At 41.4% G+C, this 24489-nt stretch overlaps 1 pseudogene; it reads right to left on the reverse strand.

The window, feature by feature from the left end:
- Positions 1 to 1175: 1175 nt before the first annotated feature.
- LOC121682394 lies at positions 1176 to 24451 on the reverse strand (annotated as a pseudogene).
- Positions 24452 to 24489: the final 38 nt, after the last annotated feature.

Consider the following 24489-nt stretch of genomic DNA (forward strand, 5'->3'; position numbering starts at 1 on the left):
ATGTGACACTGGCTCTTGCTGGACAGACAAATGAAGCCTGTCAACTCCCCTGCCCCTCCCACACACACATACACACTCAGATATCGAGATGAGTCGTCCATTCTCCCGCTGTGGCGCGGGGTGAGGCGGACTCCTGGACAGGGCCATTGTGTTTTTGATCTTACCTTTCATGACAGGCGCACTCGTGGGACCATCCATCTTTTGAAGCATGCCTGGCCAGGAGATCACCTTTGATTGCAGAGAGGCCACAGCCCAGAGATCCCCGGGGGTTATGCTGGGGAGAACACACATAGAAATAAATAAATACAACAATAAATAAATAAATACAAAAAAATAATAAAAATACATAAATAAGAATAAAAATGATTGGGAAATCATCTGAGCTCTGGTTGTGTCATGTACTGTAGCACAACTAGTTTAGGGTTGAAATGCTACCTGCTGTCTGATTCTATTTAGATAAAGTTGAGGTCAGTTTGATAGGCTTTTCATCCCAGCTCTATCCTGCCTCCTTTCTTGGGACGCCAAGAACCCAAACAGCCATCCAGACTTGGTGCTGATCTGAAATTGATATGATGCAGTCTGGCCTGCTAACCTTCAAACAGTTTTTTTTTCATGCTCTCTGAATATGAGGCCTGGGGTGATTGTGTGTGTGTGTGTGTGTGCGCCAGAGAGAGAGAGAGAGAGAGAGAGTGTGTGTGTGAGAGAGAGAGAAAGAGAGAGAGAGAGAGGGAGAGAGAGAGAGAGAGTGTGTGTGTGTGTGTGTGTGTGATGTTATTGTTTCTTACTGTGAAACATTCTCTTCTCACGCATACCTGGTGAAGTTGCTCGCAGATGTCCTGCATCTCACCCTTCGAGGCCTTTCACTGGCGGGCAGCTCACGTGTTTAACGAGGGTACGTCTCCAAGGAACATTTGCATCTCTTTTGCCATTCGGCAGATGGTAATCCCGGATTCCAGCCCCGGAATCCCCCATACGCCCTCTCCGACTTGTACCTGAGCAGCTGAGCTGAAACTCAACCCAACCCCCCAAAGGTGTGTCCCTGTCATCCTGGATTTACCACGCCAGCAAGCGTATAGCATATAGCCTGTCTGAGGACAGAGGCAGATGTGATGGCTTTTGAAGTGCGAGGACCTTTCGGCGGCAGCTAATTAATTTTAACGAGTCCGACGTCGGGGCTACACGGTGACAGCGGAGGGGGTGCGAACGCGCCACTCAACACCCGGGCGCTGCGCCGCCCGCCCCTGCCGCTCACTCAAACTTCCTGCCTGGAGCTGGGTTCCAAACTGCTCCGGCGTGGTGTGGCAGCGCCGACGCTCCCGAGACACCGCCACGTTGGCACTCACCTAGATACACATCTGTTCAGATTAATTGCTGATGTCTCCTTGCCCCATACATTTCATTAGCAGCTTTAAACGGGTGAAAAACACTGAGCTGGAGGTGTGTAGAGGGGGGGGGGGCATCAGGGTGTGTCTTTGCCAAAGTCTTTCACAGGAGTTAGAATGAGGAAACAGGGAAGAAGCAATACATTGCTAGACATGGAATTGAAAGAGGAGGGGAATGATTACATAGGTGAGCGGGACACAGAGAATGTCAAGAGCTGAAGGTGTGCGGGGAAATAAGTTCAATCAGCTGATTCAGATGCTACTCACACTCACCTAAAACAGCTGGCCTGCCTGTGTGTGTGTGTGTGTGAGAGAGAGAGAGAGAGAGAGAATGTAAGTGTGTGAATCTGAGTGTTGCACCACAGTATTCCACACACTATTAAAATGAAATTGTGAAGCCTCGGTACTAAATAACCCAAGATAGAAGTAGGTTACACCTCAGGTGGCTTTGTGTGTCACCTCCAGAGTACAAATCATTTTCTTTCTTATACAGAAGGACAAACTTTTTGAAAATATGTCTGAAAATATGTGTTAAATGAAAGGATTTATTGAATTAACAGTCATAAAGACATGCAAGTGTCTTTAGATTAAGCTGGTTGAATTAGCCACCTAAAATATCAAATTTGCTGTACTTAATATTTTTTTCTATACTTTGTGATATTCAATCTCCAAAGAGTTGCGGATCTAAACTAAAAGGACAATGTTTCATTCTCTCTTTTCTTCATTAACCCATTTTACATGTAAAATGATGATTATAAATAGCCTCGTTGTCTTCTCCTCCTGGTTACAACAAAACAATGAGAAACGTCCTTTTAGAATTCAATGGGATGGATTTTTTGTTTTGTCTCTTTTTAGTCAGATATCAAGATATTTACTCATTGCTCTCTGGGACCAACTAACACCTGAAAGCTAAAAAAGGCATAATATCCTGCAAAACTGACAACATCAAACACTTTCCATAAAAACGGGAACAGTAGGTGCTGCTATTCTCATATCCGTCTCATCATAGTCGGCATCCTCTCCCTAGGTGATGCTCCACACGGAGCTCACCAGGAAAAACAACTCCACCTCCTCATGCTCTCACTCACCCCTGGGCTTTGCATCCCCTTCAGGGAACCTTGTTTAACTGTAGGCTATCCATCAGAGACGGATGGAAACTCTTGTAAGTCTGGGACTTCCATCAGAGCTTGGTATCCTATTCAGCCTTGGTCCCATAAGACACAACGAGAGATGAGAGGACGAGGAGAAAGAGAGAGAGAGAGAGAGAGAGAGAGACAAAGAAGTGGCACACTTAAAATTACAACATTTTTCAAGATCTTAAAGTGTTATAAGGTGCCATTTCGCTTTGACGTTGATCAACAGGGTCCAACACTTCTTTTGATACACAATGATTTTTTCAACACCCTTTTTACATGTTATATGCTCATGCAGTGCAGATGACACTCTCAAGGAGTATTATACTATCGCCCCATGTGTCCCACTCATATGTTCCTCTTCTCTTACACTCTTATCTTCTCTTACACTCTTATCTTATCCTGGAGAAAAAATTGGGTCGTCTTTGTACTTAGGAAGACATTGAGATAGCAAAACCCAGGCCTCTCTAGTTATGGATGCATATGTGGATATGTGCCTGGACATGTATCTAAATAATACCTTCACTTTTACAGCTCCTTTGAGATGTGTCAAAGCTGATATGCATCAACACTGCCATCTGCTGGTGGCCTTTGAGAATGATGCCCGTGGCCCTGCCACAGTGGCGCGCCTCAGCTGGGGCCTCCTGTGGATGGGCTCGCTGCAGCGATCACACGGCTGTTGAGCGAACGGGCATGTGTCAGAGAGCAAATGGAAACAGAAGCCCATGCCCAGGGGCGAGAGGGAGAAAAAAGGCGGTCAAGGAGAATGTTGTCTCCCAGGATTCCCCCCGTGCAAACATTAACAGCGAGGAACCACTAATGAGAAAAGATCTTTTGACCCACGTCAGACACATAAACACACAAATGCAACAATGAACTTGCATTTTGCAGCGGTGGCTATTTTTTTCCGTTTTGTTCAGCGTGTCCTTAGGCTATTTTGTCCTCAGTGAAGCGTTCAGTCGCAAAATAGGTTTCTTGCAAGGTGAAAAACCCCAGAAAAGATATGCTCAGCAGTAATATTTGTCTGCAGCCATTTCTCTAAGTTTGAAATGATAAGTCAAAATGAAGTCACATTCAGCTCACCCTTCCAGGTAATAACTATTAAAACTAAGGCCAACAAATCAGGTTCTGCTACAAGGGAGTCTTTATCAGTTACCAATATATTGATTGGCTCACAATGCAGATGAGTAATCCATCACCTGATCCAATACTCTCGTGAATCCTTCTGTTTGATCAATGAATTGCACTTGTGGCTTCTCATTGTAGGCTGCAGTGCCAGCCATGAAAACATTTGTGTTTAATTTACAAATGAAAGTTGTTTTTCAAATAGCAAATTACTTTATAATGTTCCTTGTTTGAATCAATCACTTACATGGATTTTACAGCTTAATTAAATATTTGGCCTGGATATTGCCTCGCTCCCTTAAGAACTAGTTTTAATTTATACAATATTTCACAAAGTGACACATTGCCTAGTGTCTATTTAAATTAACTATCCTTATTACAGTGTACTCACATAGTAATAAAGTCATCCATTATATAGTAGACATCGTATACACTTACCTGTCACTACATGGTTACTACTACTAATTCTACTTCAAACCTTAATCCAAACCCCAGATAGATTGTAGAGTTAAATAATTAGAACCTAAATAGATATGTGATCCTACTTCAAGAGTAGCTTTAGTGCCATGGCCATGTGTGTCGTACTCTTTCCATTCTGTTGGTCCCTATCTTTAGAGATCAAACCTCCTCATGAAGACTGATGATCTCCACCATCAGGGAAAGAGGGAGAAATAGAGTTTCAGAGCGAGCGCTGAAGGTTAAGCAGGATATCATCTAGAGATCGGGACAACCTCTTGAAAATATCCCCTTTGAAGTGTGTAAATCCACAGACCACCTCAACCCCCCACTCTCATCTCACACACACACACACACACATACACACACACACACACACACACACACAGTTCCACAGATTAAGCCGTTTCCTTGTAAAGACTTGAAATGAGATCTTCAATCCTGCTCTGCTCTGCCTGGGGCTTTCCAGCGCTGTAGATGGCAGTAGATGTCTCCGGTGTCTCCCAGATCACTCATGGAGGGAATTCATATGAAATGTACACAATGCATTTGATTTCCACCCACATGTAGGTACTGTTCATGGCTAAGTGGTGGTGTGTGTGTGTGTGTGTGTCGGGGGGGGGGGGGGGGGCTATTAGTTCATAGAAGGCCTTGATATCCATTAAACCAAATTTCTTATACATCTGGACTAAGAACAAGCCAGACATTACCTGTGTTTGAAGATTTTCTCTTTTCAATGGACAATCTTTTTAAAGCACTAACTTTGAATCAGTGAATGATTTCAGCCATTGAGCTTTAGAGGATCCTCAAACGAAATGAGACCTGAGACCCACCCCCCTTCATTCCCTGTGATCTCTCAGATCAACACTCTTTATTGCCAGTAAGATGTGGTTATGAGAGAGTATTTGCAATTAGGTTCCAGGAATTACATTTGGAAAATGAAAGCATTGCAGGCTAAAAGACTAAAATCCTCATTAGTAAGGATCATTTGGGTTAAATTCAGCCATTCATATAGATAAACTGAAAATACAAATGAGTTATATTACTTTATCACATGCTCTTGTTAGAATCTCAAAATGTGTTATAAGCACTGACAATTGTCTGTATATAGTAGATGTAAAAAAAAAAAGATTATACAATGTCTAGTTGTACTTTGATTGAACATGCAATACCGACACAGAATTCCACACATGTGACCTACATGTCTTTTTTTTAACTTTGCCCTACTTTTCCTTGCGTATACTTTGGGATCTCATGTGGGAGTGAGATGGTCTTTTTCAAGATCTAACAACCAATTTTGTTCCCAATTATGACACCTCAATTTGCCAGAGGGGTCTACCTGGCACCTGAGATTTTTTTGACGACTACTCCCAGGAAATGGTGCCAAAAGAATGCAACTGTTTTAAGGTGTATTGAAATGCTTATGTGTATTGAAATGCGTATGCACTTGTTTACATGGGTTTTGACATTTATGCATATAGACATGCAAGGCTTCTGTGATATACTGTCACTACAGTGGATTACTTTCCCAGCCTGATATATCAAGGACAAAAGGGGCAGGTCTACAGTAAGTTCATCAGCAGATCTTTCCATAATTCAGTTTTATTGTTGTATTGCTAGGTGCGGTTACTTTATTCTGTGACTATTATGTGACACACCTTGTCGCCTTTGTGCTGGATCTCAGATTGTGAATGAACAACACACAATGGCATATTCAGTCTGCTGTGTTCCCTAACTCACTGATGGTGTGAGCCGACCTTAGGGAAGGGTGTCCTTTCTTCTGAAATGTCTCCTAGGTGTTGATGATGTATGGTCAGAAACTGACACGTCCAATTACAGACTAAAGCCTAAAGCTTGCTTAAATAAAGTGTTTGATTATAGGCTAATACATGACAAACATAACTAAATCATTAAGATACATGTAGCTGTTATGTGACTTGTCAATAAAGGCAGTACATATTTAAAATGTCTCATGCGCTTGTGGTTTGAGAGGAATATCAGAGGGATTCAATTAGCTCTGGCTGCAATGGAGGCTCATGAACATGTCCCCAGAGTGTAGCCTGTAGCTGCCTTGCTTCTTTAGCTGTTGGCTGTAGCAACTCGAAACCCGATTGTTTTAGATTTTTTTGTTCAAACCGACAGTACTCGGTACATTGTAAATGTCAACCTCATTGACACCAGTGGGCCCACAGGTAACTGGGCAGGGTCAGGCTCGTCTTGGAATGGGATGATGCCATTGGATTCTGTTCTAGCAAATGACCGGAACTTCAGGTTAATTAACCAGCCATGTAGGGCATTCAAGAGTCCTTTTTCATCTATGCCACAGGCAGCAAGGACTGGTTCCCTTTTGGTTCCTTGCGTTATCTAATGCAGTCAGGTGAACTGGTCTCAGTGATCTTACAGTAACCAGGTGGTAAAAAGAAGGGATTAAATCACTACATTTATGGTTCATCTTTTATATTGTGAGATTTGTCATTTGTTTTCTTTTATTGTTTTCTATTGAGTTCAGAGGTCCACATTGCCATATACTTAACCTTAAAAAATGGTTGTTTACTATTTGTAGTTGAATGCAATATATATGAAGAGTTCAGATGCAAAACCCTCTAAATCCGTCTGACCACTTTTCTTTTAAATGAGCATTTAAATTCAGGCTCATAGGTTTTTGCCTATAAATCGATATTTCAGACCAGGAAGAGAGTGGTATTTAGTGGGTTTAGAATTTAAATTATTTGATTAGCGTATACTCGGAGAGCAGTGAGGGGTTAGGCACCTTGCTCAAGACGAGTTGTAGTTAACCTATTTCATTAGTCCTGTGTGAGTTGGAACCGCCCGTTTTTCCCTGAGGAGGCTATGAGAGGAAGCAAGTTAAGCTGTTGTGTACCGATATTCAGAATATTTCCTGGTAAATAGCTTTTCCACACAGTAGTTATAACTCAAAGTGAGTGTTTAATATGCTGTTAGAAACGTGATATGTTTGTGCTATAGGTGCTAATGAAGTTTGAGGATAATTCGTCCACATTTGCTGTAACTACTATAATTTGCTCTAACTGCTAAAGATGTGAGTGAGATCTTGAAACTACTTTTTTATTTTGGTATTAGACATGTTAAGTGTTGTTATCCATTTCTAAGTGTGTGTGTATGTTTGTTTGGTTTTAGAAAATAAGCCCACTGCCATATTTTAGTTGGAGAGAACAAAGCTTCAACATTACCAATTCATGCTAACGTATTTTAGGCGTTGAATGCCAGAGACTATTTTTGGTTACTACCTACACACTGGTTAATAAAATTAAAGAAAGAATCCCAACTCATTTGTGTCCTATGTGGTTGAACTTCCATAGGCTACATTACAAAAGATGACGATTAGTCAAAAGTACAATGTAGATTTAATATCATTTACCACTTAAATACATATTCTTGGTGTAGACCCAGAATACCTTTCAAGCTTATGTCTTGTCAGCCCTTGTACATTTGATCATTGATTTTATAATAATGTGTGTCTGTGCTTGTTTGTTCTTTATGTAGGGTAGGTTTGTGTGCTCTTCTATGGACCTTGAGTCTGTATATGTCCTTGCAGTTGATGACATCTGATGTTACCATATACCCTTCCACATCACCTGAAATTATTAGGTATCACATTCCGTGCTGTCCAGACTGAACAATTGTTATTTAACCCCTTTTCGCAAACGTGGATGAGATCCAAGATATAGTTGAATTGCCTCTTACTGTTTCACCAATGCAAGCGCTGATTTAACAAAACCTTTTTAAATAGGATTGGAGAGATGCCAGAGTGTTTGTCGAGGCACGTCCAGTAGCTTTGGGCTTTTCAAACGTCCTGCACCCCCCAACAAGGCAAGCGATGGGGGGAGTGACAGTACAGTGGGACAAAGAGGAAAACAGGGAGAGCCAGCACATCAGGCCTCCAACCCTTTTTTTCCAACACAGACACACTGTTTATCGCCAGCAAAGCAGTACTTATCTCTGACAAGGCTGTGCTGTATGAGATCCACAACACTGGGGCATGCACGTAGACCCCATTTAGTAAGCCAACTATTTTGATTTATTTTATAAGTCAGCACACACACACACATGTTTTCATTTTGGTACTCAAAATTCCATTTAATTCATGTTTCCCTGCTTTTGTGAAAGCTTTGTAAAAACAATGCATATTGCATGAGAAGAGCACGCAAAGCGAGTTCCAGTGCTTTGTCAATTATCTTGCATGTGATTCAGTGTGTAAACAAGGCTGGTTGTTTTCCACCAGCTATGGAACACTCAACCCTGAAATGTGCACTGGCACACGAGCATAGAGCATGACCACGATGAATCCAAATAAGGACAGTGTCCTTTTGCAAGGACAATTTCTAAACACCGACAGGGATGTTTCATGCCTCCTTCACATTGCGCAATGATTTTTTAAGAAACATGAAAGGAACTCTGGGAAATATGGATATACACACACATTTGACCGACATGCTTTGGGAGACAGCCGACTGAGTCTTCATTAGTGGCCAAAGAGAGTGACTCATTTATTCTCATTAAGTGCTCCTGATTGCAAATCCACTTAAAGTGTGCTAAATGCACTTTTAGTAGAAAGCTCAACACTACAGCCCTCAGAGACACGTCCATGTGATGTAATTCAATCCCTTATCATTTGAAATCACTGAGTGAAGCTGGCCAAGTCGAAGCACTGCCCACTGTATGTATCGTGACATGCTGATACATTCCTGCACTCATAAAAAGACTATCTGCTCAGATATCACAGTGAGGTCCTGTACTTGATATGTTTGTAAGCATCACATAAGAATAACGTAATATGTAATTTGGTTTTATATTCAGATGCTTTGTGTAATGCACACTGTCATGGTTAAATAAGTCAACCTTATGACCACCTCCTTCTATCACTCCATCATCCAGAAATTGACTCTCAAAATCCAAAAGTTTATATGAGTTAAAGGAGAAATCCAGCGAGTTTTCACATGGATCTCTGTTTCTCGAGGTCACTGAGTACTGTCGGTATGGAAAAAAAAAAATCAGTTTTACCTAGCGTGAGCCCCCATGTACATGCCCCCAGGGTGTAGTGCTGTAGCTGCCTGGCTGCATGTAAAACTGATTATTTTATTTACTAAAAGTAAAAATTCGGAGCAGCACAGATGTAGAATTAGCTATAAACTTTAATTAAGGTGCACAAAAGGGAGTCCTTGCCATAGCTAATACTACATCTGTGCTGCTCCGAATTTGTACTTTTAGTATATCTACACGGTCCGCTCTTTGTCTGATGCACCAGATGTAATGCTGCAGAAGTGCGGTGGATCTACTCTTTTGTGATTATTTGATTTGTTTTACTTTTCTTCATACAGACAATACCAATACTCGGTGAGCTCGAGAAACATCTATGTGAAAACTCGCAGGATTTCTCCTTTAAGTTATTTCTTTTGTCAGTAAAATCCAATCCACGACTGTTGCACTTACCATTGCATTATGAGTGGCCCTTTGAAAGCTTAACTAGCCCATGACTGACGCTTCATTTCTAGATGTATCTATTGATCTGTGTAGAGATTTCTTTCTTTTTTTTAAATGTTATTTAAAATGTAAGACAATGATAAATTGACGATGCATGTCTTGTTTCTATGGTTACAATGGGCTGAGAAATGCAGGGTGGTGTTTTGCCCAGTGACCACAAGGTGTCAGTGTGTACTCTGCTCTAATCATGGAAAAGCACACACACACACACACACACACACACACACACACACACACACACACAGAGAGAGAGAGAGAGAAGCTCTAATATTCAAATTCTACTGTGCAAGCCCAACAGTGTGGAACGGATATCTATTAAATGCATTTTATTGAAAAAGACAGACTGCTACAACAGAGGGTCAACAGTGTTATGAGTGAATGCCATAATTCATCAAAAAAGCAGCTCCTACACTAAGCATTCAACCATGGGGGGTATGTCCAGAAGAAAATGTTGCTTAAATGTGTGCTATGATAAAGTAAAGCTGTTTTACCACTCTGCATGACTCACACTGATTTACCCTTCCTGGTATAGCTTCCAGAGCTGGAACTATATGTAGGTGACAGTGATGCTTTGCAGAACAGACCAGGGATGTCATGGCAGCCATTTTTCCATGTCAGTCTTCCCTATTTGTCGAATGTTATGGTCCAGAAGTCAGATGAGATATTTCTTGGTAAACACTGTTTCTTTTATAATCAGTTTTCTTTGCCTTAGCTGCGAATCAAATAGTAGTTTGGAATGTTGTTATTCTTATTGTGCACAGAGAAGCCACAACTGTAGCAACAAACATGCATAATAGTACAACAAATCACAGTAATAAGACTGAGAGCAAAGAAGCTTCCAAACTTAATGCAACTGTTTTTTTGTTATTGTTCTTTTTTAAAAAAAAACTGCCGCTGTTTGGATCCTGGCCAAAAGGGTAAAGTCATCCTCTGACCTTGAGTCACTCAGTGCACCATCATCCCCTTTTAAAAGCACAGTGTAGCCATTTCAGCTGGCCCCAGGCCAGCGCTTCGGTCACTTAAAATGTGTAGGGTAAAGTTTCGCACAGGTTTTTCCGAGGGGGCCAACTCAGTCATTATGTGTTTTCTAGAGGTCAGCAAAGTTCACATACCGGAACCAATGTTGAGGCGTGCAGAACGTTTAAGAAGCTAAAACCATGGAATCCAGTTATTCCGGAAGGATTCTTCCTGCTGAGGGTTTGCCAAGGGTTCACTTACCCCCGCAAACATACAGTAGGACAACCTGTCAGTCACCTTGAACACACCATACAAACACACACACAGTTATATACAGTACACACAGAGACACATATGCACATATAACTCACATGTATACATGCACACACAGATACAAAGACATATTTATACAAGTACACATGCAAACATGTGGTTTTACAGTTTTAGTCTGGATTTTATACACAGCACTGTCAATATTGTACACAGACCTTTGCTATATTACAGTTCTTGACATATATCATCAGTAAATAAATTCTGATGCGATCTAGGAAAACCCTGCATATGGTGCGCTTAAAATTCTTAGATTTTTGCTCTGTTTCAACCCTCTCTGGTGAAATTCCACCTTAAGATTGTGATACCATCCTAGCAACATTCTGGACACTATCCCCTAGCAATATCCTGGATATGAAACTCCCATAATCTTGGATGTTGCTAGGATGGTATCAGAATCATACATTGGAAGGGTTTTCCCAGATCACATCACAATTGTGCTTTAAGGAATGTTGTACTTGCTATCACCTAGATAAAGACTTTTGGTGGTTTCATCTGTTCATTGCACATGCCATCCCTGCATCCCAAACATCATTTCCAAGCCATATACGCTCATACAAAAATCAATAAGCTAGAATGAATCCACAGAGATGTCCTGCAAGCTAACTGTAATATATTGTCACATCAATAATATAATCAAATGTATTTTTTCTTTACTATTTGACAGAAGCAGTTCATCGAGATGAATGGATGGAAGTAAACAATGTGGATGATAAACAAGCACACAAGCACACAAAGCTAAAGAGACGCAACACAATCACACACACACACATAATCACCATACAATCCCACATGCATGCAAACAGACAATAAGGAAGTCTTCAAAAAGTGACAGTTTGAAGCATATGGGAAATACTGTAATAATGAAGACAGCAAATCCAATTCAGCATTGTGCACAGGCAAAATATCCCCATACTCACTCAGTGTTAATGGCATAGCAATATGGCCTTCTACAGCTAAGTGTGTGTGTGTGTGTGTGTGTGCGTGTGTGCCTGTGTCTGTAATATGTATTGGACTCTAAGTGTGAAATTGTTTCAACCAGACAGGGTGCATTTGGTGACACAGAGTAATCGGGGCGCTCTATGTATAGGCACATTTCTACTCTTCTTAATGAAAACGTAATGTGCAGTGATGAGGACACTTTTCTAATTATGTTGTGATTCACCCAACAAAAAACGCATCTGTTTACCTATCACTGATTTAACATTTAATGAAATAAGCACACCTATCTCTGTTTGAATTTCATTACTGAAGTTTAAAGAGACAATTGGGATTCTAATAATGCAGAACTCTATGATTGATTTTAATCATAAAGTGACACTTCAATGGGCACTAAAAATTCTGTGCACACCCCAGAGAAGAGCAATCAAATAGGGGACGGTAATTCATCTAGTCAACGTCTCAGACCCAACAGCCCTCTACTTGAGTGGGTTTTCACTGTAAATGTCACATTGATCTTTCAGGTGCTTTTAGTCAGTGAAGGGGAAAGAAAGACATAGCATAGTGACAATAGGTTTGAAAGTCCACATGAGGCCACTTCAAGTCTCTTATACATTCATCAAGAAAGGTGCTATAACATCTCAGTATTAGACCTCAGAGAGCTGAACACATAATCAAATGTTTTTTTTAGGCAAGTGGACTATGGCATGAGGGGCCATTCCGAACATTTAGAAGTGAGATACATACATTGTAAAAAATCTACTGCCATAAAATGGTTATTTTTAAATAATATCAGAAATGCTATGTTTACCATTAATTAAATACAAACCTGAAAGAATTGTAGGACTTTTTTTGCTGATGCTTTACTTGAAGCTACTGGGTTGCTGACATAAGTTTGTTTATGTCAAAACTGGGCTCACAACAGCAGTAGTGTGCATATGCTTCGTTTTTGATGTCTCTGTGTCTGCGCAGGCCATATTCGGTGGTCCTCTCTGATTAAAAGTCCCCTCTTCCATAAAAGTAAGACCATGTAGTATTCCGACTTTTCCTCACACACTGAGTACAAATTTAGAGCAAAGGGGGTCCTCAGTGCTGGAGAACTGATGAAAGGGTTCATGTTCTGTCCGGAACAAGTTACATAGAGCAATATCAGGCATTCATGGCATCGCTACTGGCAGAGACCCAATTCTGCCTATTAAAGGTCCACTTATTTTACGGCTCTTCAGAATGTGACAGAAAGTTCCTTTAACATGAACAGGCCTTTCCAATGTTCAGAGGTACATTTCGCATTGGAGTCCTGTTTACCCTGTCGGGACTTATTTTCCCATTATATCCGATTCATAATTAGTTATTTTGTCTATAAATAGAGTTTGAGCCATTGTTTGTAGACAAAATAAATAATTATGTTGTTAAGGGTTAAACAGAGCAAGGGTTAAACAGAGCAAAAATGATCTGATACCTGAGACTACCAAACCTACAAAAGCTCATGTATCTATTGCTTTGTGTAGTGTTTAATGATATCACCAAACAATACCAGATCATCCTCCCTGATTTGATGGGACTTATTCTCTCTCTCTCTCTCTCTCTCTCTCCAGATGGAGATGGTTGAGCTGAAGCCATCAAATTTGCTTGAGTGAGCATAATTAGGACTTGGGTTATAATGATTTTCCATCTCGTTGGTTCATTACCACGGACAGGCCACATGATTTGAACTCTGCTGGTCCTACAAGTGACACATGCTGCAAATACCACTATTTTGCCCATTTATTTGTCCATGATCCATACTGTACTGTACATGATCCAAACTGTACATCTCCCACCAGGGGTTCAGCAGCAAACACACACTCTTTCAATGTTCAGATGGAAGGATCATCACTTACTCAGATTCACATGCAAGTCAAACTCAAATGTCCAAACTGCATTTGGATTTATGACAATTACACTCAACATTTATGTACATTATGTTGTGCACCTGATGGTTATCTATGTGAGTAGGTTGATGGGTTTAGCCATGCCATACTGAGAACACATATTCCAAGGTCAGCCCACAAAAAATAATAAAAATGTACACAATGGAATGCATAGGAACCTACATGTTTGTGTATGTGCACACAGTACTGTGTAAAACGTTTAACCATTTATACAAATGCAGGTATTTTCTAAAATATATATCTTTTTTAAATATATTTTTGTATTTACTGTTTGATGTTTTTTTTTATATTGTTAATTCATATTTAACATCATTGTGGCTAAAACATCTGCAAAGTACTAGCCAGACCCTGTGTCGAACAATCCACTTACTCACGCTGTTAGCATGATAAGGAAGACTTCTGTAACGGCATGCACTGACACTCTCCTCAATGTCATTCCACTAATTGAATTACAGTAAAGACATGTTTACTTTTTATTCATTTTGTAATGAAATGTAAACAACATGTCACCCAGTCTGTGAAATAGACTATATGTTTTCATAATGTTGAGTAGTAAAATAGTTTCCATTGTTTCATATAGAGGATTACTATCGATATATTCTCTACATGCATTATTCTCTACATGCTTATTCTGTAAACACAGGTAAGTCAAGTAAGATACCAGTGTTAGAATGTGTGTGTGTGTGTGTGTGTGTGTGTTTACTTCGTACAACTTTACCCCAAATCAAATCTGATCCAGCCACACCAAGTTGTATTGGGAGAACATACCTGACATTTCAGCCAGAGAAGTGAATGGCAGCTGTCATCAACCTGTCCCTGAACCTTGCACCATCTCATCTAGACTACAAACTATCTGTCAGTGTTTATGGCGCCATCTGTATTGTTTGCATTTCATTATCTTCTGACAGCAACTCACACATTAGTAGTTTGCCTTGTCAAAATGTGATGTATTAAGGACAAGCCCAACCTGAGGACTCCATTTACGGCTGAAAAGCAGCCCAGGGGAAATAAATAGCTCAACCTCTGTGTATTATTTAATAAGGTTTACAGACTCAAAGAAAAGTCCCGTCACTTAGTGAAGACATTTTATGATCCTTGAAGATTGCCTTTAAGGTTACACTCTCTGAAATTATTGTTGTTTATAGCTTACGGTGAGAAATAATTCACATTCGGGGGCAGGTATGGTGGTATATCCATCTGGGAAGAGAATGGAATTAGCATTAAAACAACAAACAATATTTTTACCAAGTCATTTTTCAGTTGTTTGGCACTGAATAAAAAAAAATATTAGACTAAGAGAAACATGAGTTATCAGAGTAAGAAGGAGTTACAAAACCATCTGAGCAGAAATTATAGATGTGACAAGGGGCAGATAACGAGTTCATTAAATCAGAGAACGTTATGAAACCAAGCAGGAGAATGCTACATGGTTATTCATCAGTTTCTAGCTTGACAAAAAACAATCAATTGGCTCCAAGGATCAGCAATGTGTTTACTTTCACTCTCTCTCCTTCCTTAGCTTTCTTTCTTTCTTTCTGTCTGTTTACATTCACACAACAACCCACACTTGTATTCATGAGGCTGAGGGAAATGTCTCATGCAGCTATGCTTTCAGTGCCTTTGAATATAAGTCTGCATTACTGTTAGTTTCTGTGCTTGTTTGAACAAGTAGCTCGGCTTGACGAGGAGGAGTTGCTGAGACCAAACAGTGTGTGTGTGTGTGTGTGTGTGTACAAGTGTTTGATGAGGAGGAGGAGAAGTTGCTGAGACCAAACTCCAGTTCCGAGCAGAAACACAGATATCAGAATTCCAGCCTTCAATTTCATGCTACACATATTCTACGGGGGTTCATAGATCCACTTTTTGAAAAACACCTTGGCTCAAACATTGTAATATCAGCTTTATAAAAGTAAGCAGAATAACATCAAGGATGTTGAGTATCGCCATGTTTTCATGTTTCATGTTCAAGGGAATGGAATTATGGCAGACTTGAGTAGAATGACAGTGGACAACTATAGCTGGCAGATATGTTTCATGTCAATTTGTCTAACTGGAATGTGTCAAGGGTATCAAATTAAACCTCCATTCATTATGATTGGATAGTTTGTGTCCAATCCAAAATTGTGTATATAAACATTAATCTGCACAGAGTGGCATTTTGAATATGCAATTTGATTGTGAAAAGCAGCACATTGTCTATTAATACTGCATTGATGAAGCAGGTTGAAATGACACCTAATTAGACATCATTAAAGACACAGGCCTTTAGAAAAGCGACACATTGGTGAAATAATTTTATCCCAAGAGAACAAAAACGAAAAGAGAGAAAACATTCTCATTAGCCAAAGCTGGAATGTGTGAGCGAGTTAACCCCTTCAGAGACAGCCTTCAGACCTGCACGGCTGCCAAATCACACAGTGGAATGGAGAATGAAGGAGGCAGATGGGGGTCAGTCAGGCATGCCAGAGAGAGGGCATTAGGGCCAGAAAGGCAATGGAAGGCCAGTTAGAGTGGGCACAACAGATGTGGGTGTGTAGGGGGTGGAGGGAAAGGTTGGCGGGTGTGTGTGTGCGTGTGTGTGTGTGTGTGTGATGTGTGTGTGGGGGTGGGGGGTGGGAGAGAGGGGTAAAACAGCTGTCTCTGCCACACTGGAGCGTTCTCAGAGAGCAATCAGTTGGCTTTTTAATCGGGGGGTAAGCGGGGGCCGGCTCATTTGCATAACGGCTTGCCCCCACCTCTCCGTGGGTCGGACCCGCGGCTCCACGCCGCGCCGGCAGCTGCCAGTCAGAACAGGCTCAGAAAACCTCGCCGGACCAGGGCTTCCTGGCAGCACCCAACGCTGTTGGCCTTCCGCCTCTTCTTCGTCCTCTTTCCAAATGCCTCCTCCTCCTCTTGAAACTCCTCTTTTCAGGGCCCGAGCCTGCCGGAGAACCCAGGCTCATTACCTAGCTAATGGCGTCTACGCATCAGTGCCGTTCCCCGCAGATGCTGAAGCATCAGGTACCTGTCCCTGCCCCCTCTCGAGTGTAATCCAACACGCTGATTTGAGCAGATTCAACCAGGGGGGCCCACACGCGCGACAGACGAGTGCCTTTAATGAATCACAAAGGAAAAGAGAGATAAATGATTAAAAGAAGAGAGAATGCAATGACAAACGACTGTTTCCTTTCATTTGACAGGCCATTTGAATGATAATGAGCATGATTTGGGATCATGGCCTTGATGCCGGTGACATTCAGGGAATAGTGATGCAACCATGTGATACGTGCCCAACTGCAACCATGTGATATACCTTGTTTTGGAACAAAGGCTTGTTGCCATTTGTTAATTAGAGAGGGAATGCTGACCAGAAGTTGGGATTTGAGATTTGATTCATTGCCCCTTGTGTTCCCCTTCGGCTGTTCCCGTGACATATATGCATGGCTTGCTTATGCGCAGTGCTCATTGGAAGGGTTTTAACACGGCTACTCTCGGACAGAAGAAGCAGGGGTCGAGATTAATGACTTTCAGCTTTTACATTTAGCATCAACTGATCCTTTACACATGTAATGCATTTTTAATGAACTGATCTTTCATGGCAAATCTTGAGCTAATTTCATATGTTATAAATCCCAAGCAATGCCTGGCTACTACAAGTACTTCCCTGATTACTCTTCCCAGATGGCCTTGTTGTGCCTAATGACCTGAGGGACTTGTATCACCCACTGTCCTGATGTCCACATCCAAACATCATTCACAATTTCATGGGGACCCAATTGCATTAGCTGTTTCTAATTTCAGAAATAATATCAAGAAAATCTCGGTTCGCATGACTGTCTGTGAAGTATTATAATATTTCAGCATCAGTGAGCATGTGTAGTTTATTTTCACTTCACTTTAATCTCAAACATAACCATAAAGAAAATTAATACAAATGTTTTTTTTTTAATTTGCGTCTAGTATTAGCATATATAGCACTTTGGCGAGAACACATACCTATGCAGTTGAGCACGAGGGCCATATCTATTGCAGCCCTCGACGTGTTTTGTGATATGTGCTGTCTTATCTGAGATAATAACCTGGTCCAAATTAGATGATGATAGAGGATGATGGGATGCTGATATTAACTTAGACTCTGTCCCTCCCCTGGGGCCTATTAAATCTGAAAGGTTTGTAATTGGTTTTATCAGGGTTCAAATAAGTATGTTATTACTGTTTCAAACTGTGACAAATACACATGGAGTTGGAATTAATATGCAAAGGCACCATCATGCAAAGGCACCATCATGTCTCGCTGTGTGCATTCGATGGTTCATGCATTTTGGTGACAATACAGAGAGAGAGTGCAGTGGGATGTCTGGTCTTTAATCAGTCAAAGCAGATTATGTAATTCCTTTGTTAATGACTCTTTATTGGCCTCCTATAGCTAGCAGAATTGAAAGGGGAAATCCTGCGTTTCTTGAGGTCACCAAGTACTGTCGCTACGGAAAAAAAATGGAAGCTACAGCGCTATACTCTGGGCTGGGGGCATGTTCCTGACCTCCCAGGTTCATGCCCCCAGAGTGTAGCGCTGTAGCCCTCACTCTTGCCTATAGGACACTTACTGGATATGCACCTTCCTGTTCTCCTGTCATGATCATGCTCCTTGTCCCATCTCGTCCACTGCAGTCCTCTGATGAGCACCTGCTGTATCTGCCCTCCATCAACACTGTGAGGTCACAATCACAACTCTTTTCCTCTGTGATTTCTTGTTGGTGGAATGATTTACCTAACGCTCGTCCTTCTTGTGATAGTCTAAACACTCGTCTGTTTACCTTATATAAGTATATATGCTCTTTTGATCCTGTGAGGAAAATTTAGTCTCTGCATTTATCCCATTTATCTGTGAATTAGTGAAACACACAGCACACAGTGTACACACTAATCTGGAGCAGTGAGCTGCCTGCTACAGCGGCGCTCGGGGAGCAGTGAGGGGTTGGGTGCCTTGCTCAAGGGCACTTCAGCCGTGGATGTGGAGAGCAGTGCTCGACCACTTCCCCCGCCCACATTTTTCCTACTGGGTCAGGGATTGAACCGGCCCGAAGTCCTAACCAGTAGGCCACGGCTGCCCCTCAACTATCTATCCTTTGTCACGGTTTGCATATAATATGTTTGTATTTGTTTATGATTAGTCTTCTGTTAAATTATATTTATTCTATTACTAAAGATTGGTATTTTTTGTTTTAATGTAGGCTATACTACTTTAAACTCTTAATTTTGATGTTTAAAGTGTCTTCTAAGAACTATAAACACAAACATGCAACATAAAATGTTTTTTATGTGAAAATGTACATGGGAAATCAACCCACAAATAGAACTGTGGTAATCTACAATAAAGGGACATCCTCAAATTATTGATCAACATGTTTTAATGTTTTCTAATTCAGTTTGAAAAGGTCCAACTGTTTTTTGAGACAGGTTCAATCACAGAGTTGAGTGGATAATACACAACATAGACTGTTTAGCACGGTCTGCTAACCTGTAAAGTTTCTCTGCCAATGCAAAAGTGAACCCAGAAGTGTGTGCACCTTCAGTGAATTAAAAGTGGGATCCCTGCTGAAAAAAAACAGCTAGAAACCAGCTTATGCTGATAGCTAGTTTTACCTGGTCTTTGTTGGTTTTCTTCCAGCTCTTGCTGGTGTAGCTGGTTGGGCCAATATGTGGACATGCTAGAATGACCATCTGAGGAAGCTGGTCATGCTAGTGTGACCAGCCTATCATGTGGGATACAGCTGGTGTAAGATGGTATTGCTGGTGATCATTGTAAACTGGGTAAACCAGTTTAAAGTGTTTTCAGAAGAGTTTTGCTGGTCTAGCTGATCAACCATTTTAGGGTGGCCAAACAAGCTGGTTAACAAGCTGGTCAACGGTTAACGAGCAAACCACCTTAAGCTGGTCAGGCTGTTTTTATAGCAGGGATGTATGGGCTATGGTACTAAACTTGAGCTAACTCAATGATTGTTTTGAGCTCTGCATTAGTAAAGGTTCTGAAGATGCAGTTTGATTGAGATGCCATTCATGTGACATCCCATTGGACCTTGAGGGGGAAAAATACTGCACCGAATACACTTAACTCAATAGATGGACAGACCACAGCACACAGTGATAAACACAAAGACTGTATGCATTCTTGTCAAGTCTACATGCTTTAAAATGACATCTGTACAGAACATGTGAAGGTCGAGTTTGAAATCAAAAGAAACAAAAGCCCATGTGCTGCAGAATGTGTGTGTGTGAATACACTCTTTTACTTTAAGATGCACTGGAGGTGGTTTTGGAGTACAAACACATTTCAAGACGTCTTTGTGGTGGTAATGCCAATATATGGGCATCTATGTGTGTTCACGCCCTGCTGTACACCTCCAATCCAAAGGACTTATCAGGACATCGGAAATGTACTTCCCTTCGTAGTGCAGTGTGGACTGCCATAACGTCCCCAGAGACTGTCAGATAATTATTACATGTTGTAGACAGATGAGGAAGATGAGACAGTTCACTCTATTACCTGGCTGCCAATGCTGTCATGGCCGTCCACACTGCGTACGAAGGAAAGTACATTTCCGTTCATATGTCCTGAAGTCCTTTGGATTGGGACCAGGTCAATTTGAATAATGGCCTCCCACTATCTTTTTCCAATTAAAAAACTGAAAAAAATGCGTTTGAAGTTACAGGTTACAGGCAAGTAGGTCTACAGGTAGTTTTTGCCACCTGGAATAATATTTTTTGTAACTTTACATTTTTGTCTTGACTATGAAACTTTCATTTTGAATGCCTCTTCTTTCATATAACACCAAAAAAGAAAAATCAATATTTGCAGTGATTTTTGAAGTAATCGGCCTGTATCTCAAAATTAGAATGTGCGACTTGTGACTGATTTTGTCAGATCGGGTCACATTTGATATGTTGTCTATGTCCTTTTTGCAGCTAAATATTGGTTTATGAGATTTTCAAATGATCACATACTGTTTTTATTTGCATTTTACACATGTCCCAACTTTTTTGAATTGGGGTTGTTAACGTTGAGCTGGTGATCCAGTCCTACTGCTCTGTATACATACATGCATGCACGCACACACACACACACACACACACACACAAACACATACATGCATACAAACACACACACACGCACACACACATACAAACATGCATACAAACACACACACACACAAACATGCATACACACAACACACGCACACACACACACACACACACTTAAACTGAAGTTAAACCAACTTTGTAATATACCTATTTCCTCCATTAATGTTTTCTAATGTTTTCTTCCATTAATAATCTTATTTTTTTTAATCAGAAGACCTGCCCCCCCCCCCCCCAACCACAAACACCACCATCCAACTACCCACAGACACACACACACACATTCATGTCCATATTGAGCAGAGATGGACTCACCTTCAGTGGTGAAGATGAAGTTGAGTTGGTCGGTCTCAGTCAAGTTGCTGACCCACATGCCCCTCCAGACTCCACTGCCCCCACTCTGTATTTGAAGGACTCCACTTGTTCATGCCCTTGGGTCCAGTTGCTGTAGCAGACGGTCTCTCCACAGACCCAGAACCAGCCCAGGCCGTAGGAGTGGAGCAGGCCCAGCCACACGTGAGCAGTGGAGGCTCCGTTAACCAGCTCGCTCACCCAGTGCTGGACCCACTCGGACGTCGTAGACACCAGGTCCACATGGTGCTCTCGGCAGTACTGCAGCACCTCTTTCCAGGTCTTATTCTCATGGACCAGAACTAGTTTCTCTGGAAGTAAAATAGGGGTAAGCAAGGTGCATGTGTTCAGTTTTTAAGTCATTCTGAGCTACTCTTTTTATCTTCAGTAGCTAAATGTGTAGGGTGAGCAGATGGACCATCCACAGAGAGACGGTATCACTAACAGATAGGAACTCAAGTAAGAAATCAAAACACCATTGAGAGATAGTACTACTGTACAGTAAGGGGACAACAAAAACAAAGGAGATGGTAACACCACTAAGCGTCAAAAAGAATCAAGTGAAAAAAGACTCGCCTTCATAGCAGATGAAGTTCAGATGATGGCTACATTTTTCATCATTCCACTGACAACTGGGTGTAATTGCAGTGCACAGCCCATCCACACCACCGCCATAACTGGGTTCTCCAGTTTCCCAGTGGCAGAATGTGGAGCTGCAGCCATCTGACCACTCCCAGGTATCTCTGAACAGGCGATCCAGACCCATATATATGTATATGTTCTAATTTTCTCTATCTGGTCATGCTCTACCTGATTCCTCAGACTGGCCAGGTCTGTGTGTTTCTCTTTGTAGTATCTCTGAGCATCTGCCCAGTTCTTCACTTCAGTAACCTCCACATAGGACTTGGTGGAGTCTCGCCCTGTGGCAATGCATATGTCATGGTTAACTCAGAATCAGCACAGCCTTACAGATTGAAGTAGTGAGAGTGTAACAAACTGTTGCTGCCTGTATTCAGAGTAAATGAGTCTGAACTAAACTAATGTACTAGCACTGACAAGGTGCAAGGACTTTTATTTTGATACAGTTTCTGATAACCTATGCGCCAGCAGAGGAAGCATAGAGTTCTATAGAGTAGAGAGTTCAGTTCAGCCGATCGATAATGTGAGCAGCTCTGTAGGAGAAATTGCTGTATGCTGAGAAGAGCAGAAGATAAACTTCTTGAGCAAGGATTCTTGCCAAGATGACTGGCAAGTAAATCTTTTTTGTAAAAGGTTGCAGCAGCCAAGAGTCTAAGACTGTCACGCTGTGTTTGAAGTCCACCACCATCATCCCAATTCCCAATAAGCAGACAGTGACCTGCCTAAATGACTATCGTCCCATTGCACTCACACACATCATCATTGTCATGATTAAGTGTTTGGAATAGTCCCGCCCTGTCACATATCAAGGCCAAGCCCTCCAGCTCACTTAAACCCAGTCCAGTTTGCCGAATGACAAAACAAATGTCTCACATAGACAATGAGAATATTATGTATTGCTGGTCATTGACTTCAGCTCAGCGTTCAACCCAATCATCCCACAGAGGCTGATCATGAAACTCAGTGGCATATAATCAGTGGACTATAATTAAGGTAATGGCGCGTATCCCTGGATGCCTAGACATTCAAAATAGAAAAAAACACTCTTCTATATGCATCCTTTTTGTATGTGGCCCTAGCCCTTTGCATGGCCCCCTGTACCCCTCGCTTTAGTTCCCTTCCAGTGTGTCCCAGACCTGATGCATTCACACAGACTCCAGAGGATGGAGCAGTAGTGGAGTAGTATTCCAGCCTAGGAATACCCATATGACCATTCGGCAAATTTGGGATTTGCTCTGAAGGTCCGTCTGGCCAAGAGGCCATTGAAGCTCATTTCCAATGTCCCTAAAACCTCGGCACACAAATACAATCGCTAATCCGGCACGTACACGTATTTCTTTGGATTTGAATAAAAAACTGCATGTAAAACCTTCGTTTACAAGATTGCTACACTTTTGAAACAATAGGGTAAGAGTTTAATGCACCAATTAGAGTTTAATTTCACTGCTAATTACGCCCCTGCTGGAAGTCGTAAGTCAGTGAACCTTTTCCAGACCCACTCCCACTTGTACACTTCCCACTTGTACACTTGTGAAGGTCTGGGTGTTCCCAGGCTAGTGGTAATCGAGAGAATCCAGAGAATTCCTGCCAGTAACATATCGATTAATGTGAGCTTAAAAAAGGGTATACTGTAGATATTACTGTGTGTATAAGTTGTTTGAGGGCCTTGCAGCAGCCTCGACTGTGCAATTGCAGATCCTCTCTTGCACTACCCACAGCCCCTCCCCACAGTGCTGCTAATAACATGGTCATGGTGACAACTACGATGACCTGACATGCAGGTTATAAGATGCGGATGAGATGGGTACAGACTACTGAAGATTTTAGATTAGTGCAGCAACATGTTTTAAGTAACCCTGGACTTCCTCACTAAAAATAGGAGTCAGGCCAACTTGGGGCACATCACCCATCGACCCCAGCATCGACGCCACATCCCTTCGCTGTTCACATTCCCTGTTTCCCTTTTTGGACTGGGCCTCCAGGCCTCTCTGAGTGAGTATACAGGGACATTGTGCTATTGTGCTTTCACATTATTGCCACCTTTGCCCAATGTATTTGAATAACAAAACAAGCATGACAAACATGGCCTGAGATGAGAAGATAGTGTTGTCCATAGTTGGCCAATGCAAATGTTTGGAGTGGGTTTTGGAAAAGCTGGACATTGTGAAGAGAGTACGGTCTCTTTTGGTCAGCCAGTGAAACCGGTTTGTCCCTGTCCCTTGTTGACCTTTACATCAAAAGAAGAGGTCCGAGAAATCTGTTTTTAACTAAAGTAATTTATGAATCAAAGGAAAGAAGAAAGAAACTTTGAAAGTTTAAAGTACTGTACACAGCAAATTCTGGCCTTTGGAATAAACTCTCTGGGAGTTTATATCAACTACATTTGAGTGTACATGTGAGACCATCGACTGTACTCCAGGGAAAAGTTAAAGTAACTCTTTTCCGGGAGTTGATTTTGAAACTCTTTTCTGGAATTAAAACTGTGGGACACTTGTGGGAGTTAAAATACTAATCCAAAGGGGGGTAAAATACAACTCTCACCTGGAGTTAATTTTAATGTGAACTCTTTCATGGTGTTAACAGTTAACACTTAAAAATGTGTTTTATTTA

This window comes from Alosa sapidissima, chromosome 14, assembly GCF_018492685.1.
Source record: "Alosa sapidissima isolate fAloSap1 chromosome 14, fAloSap1.pri, whole genome shotgun sequence".
NCBI classification, from domain to species: Eukaryota; Metazoa; Chordata; class Actinopteri; order Clupeiformes; family Clupeidae; genus Alosa; species Alosa sapidissima.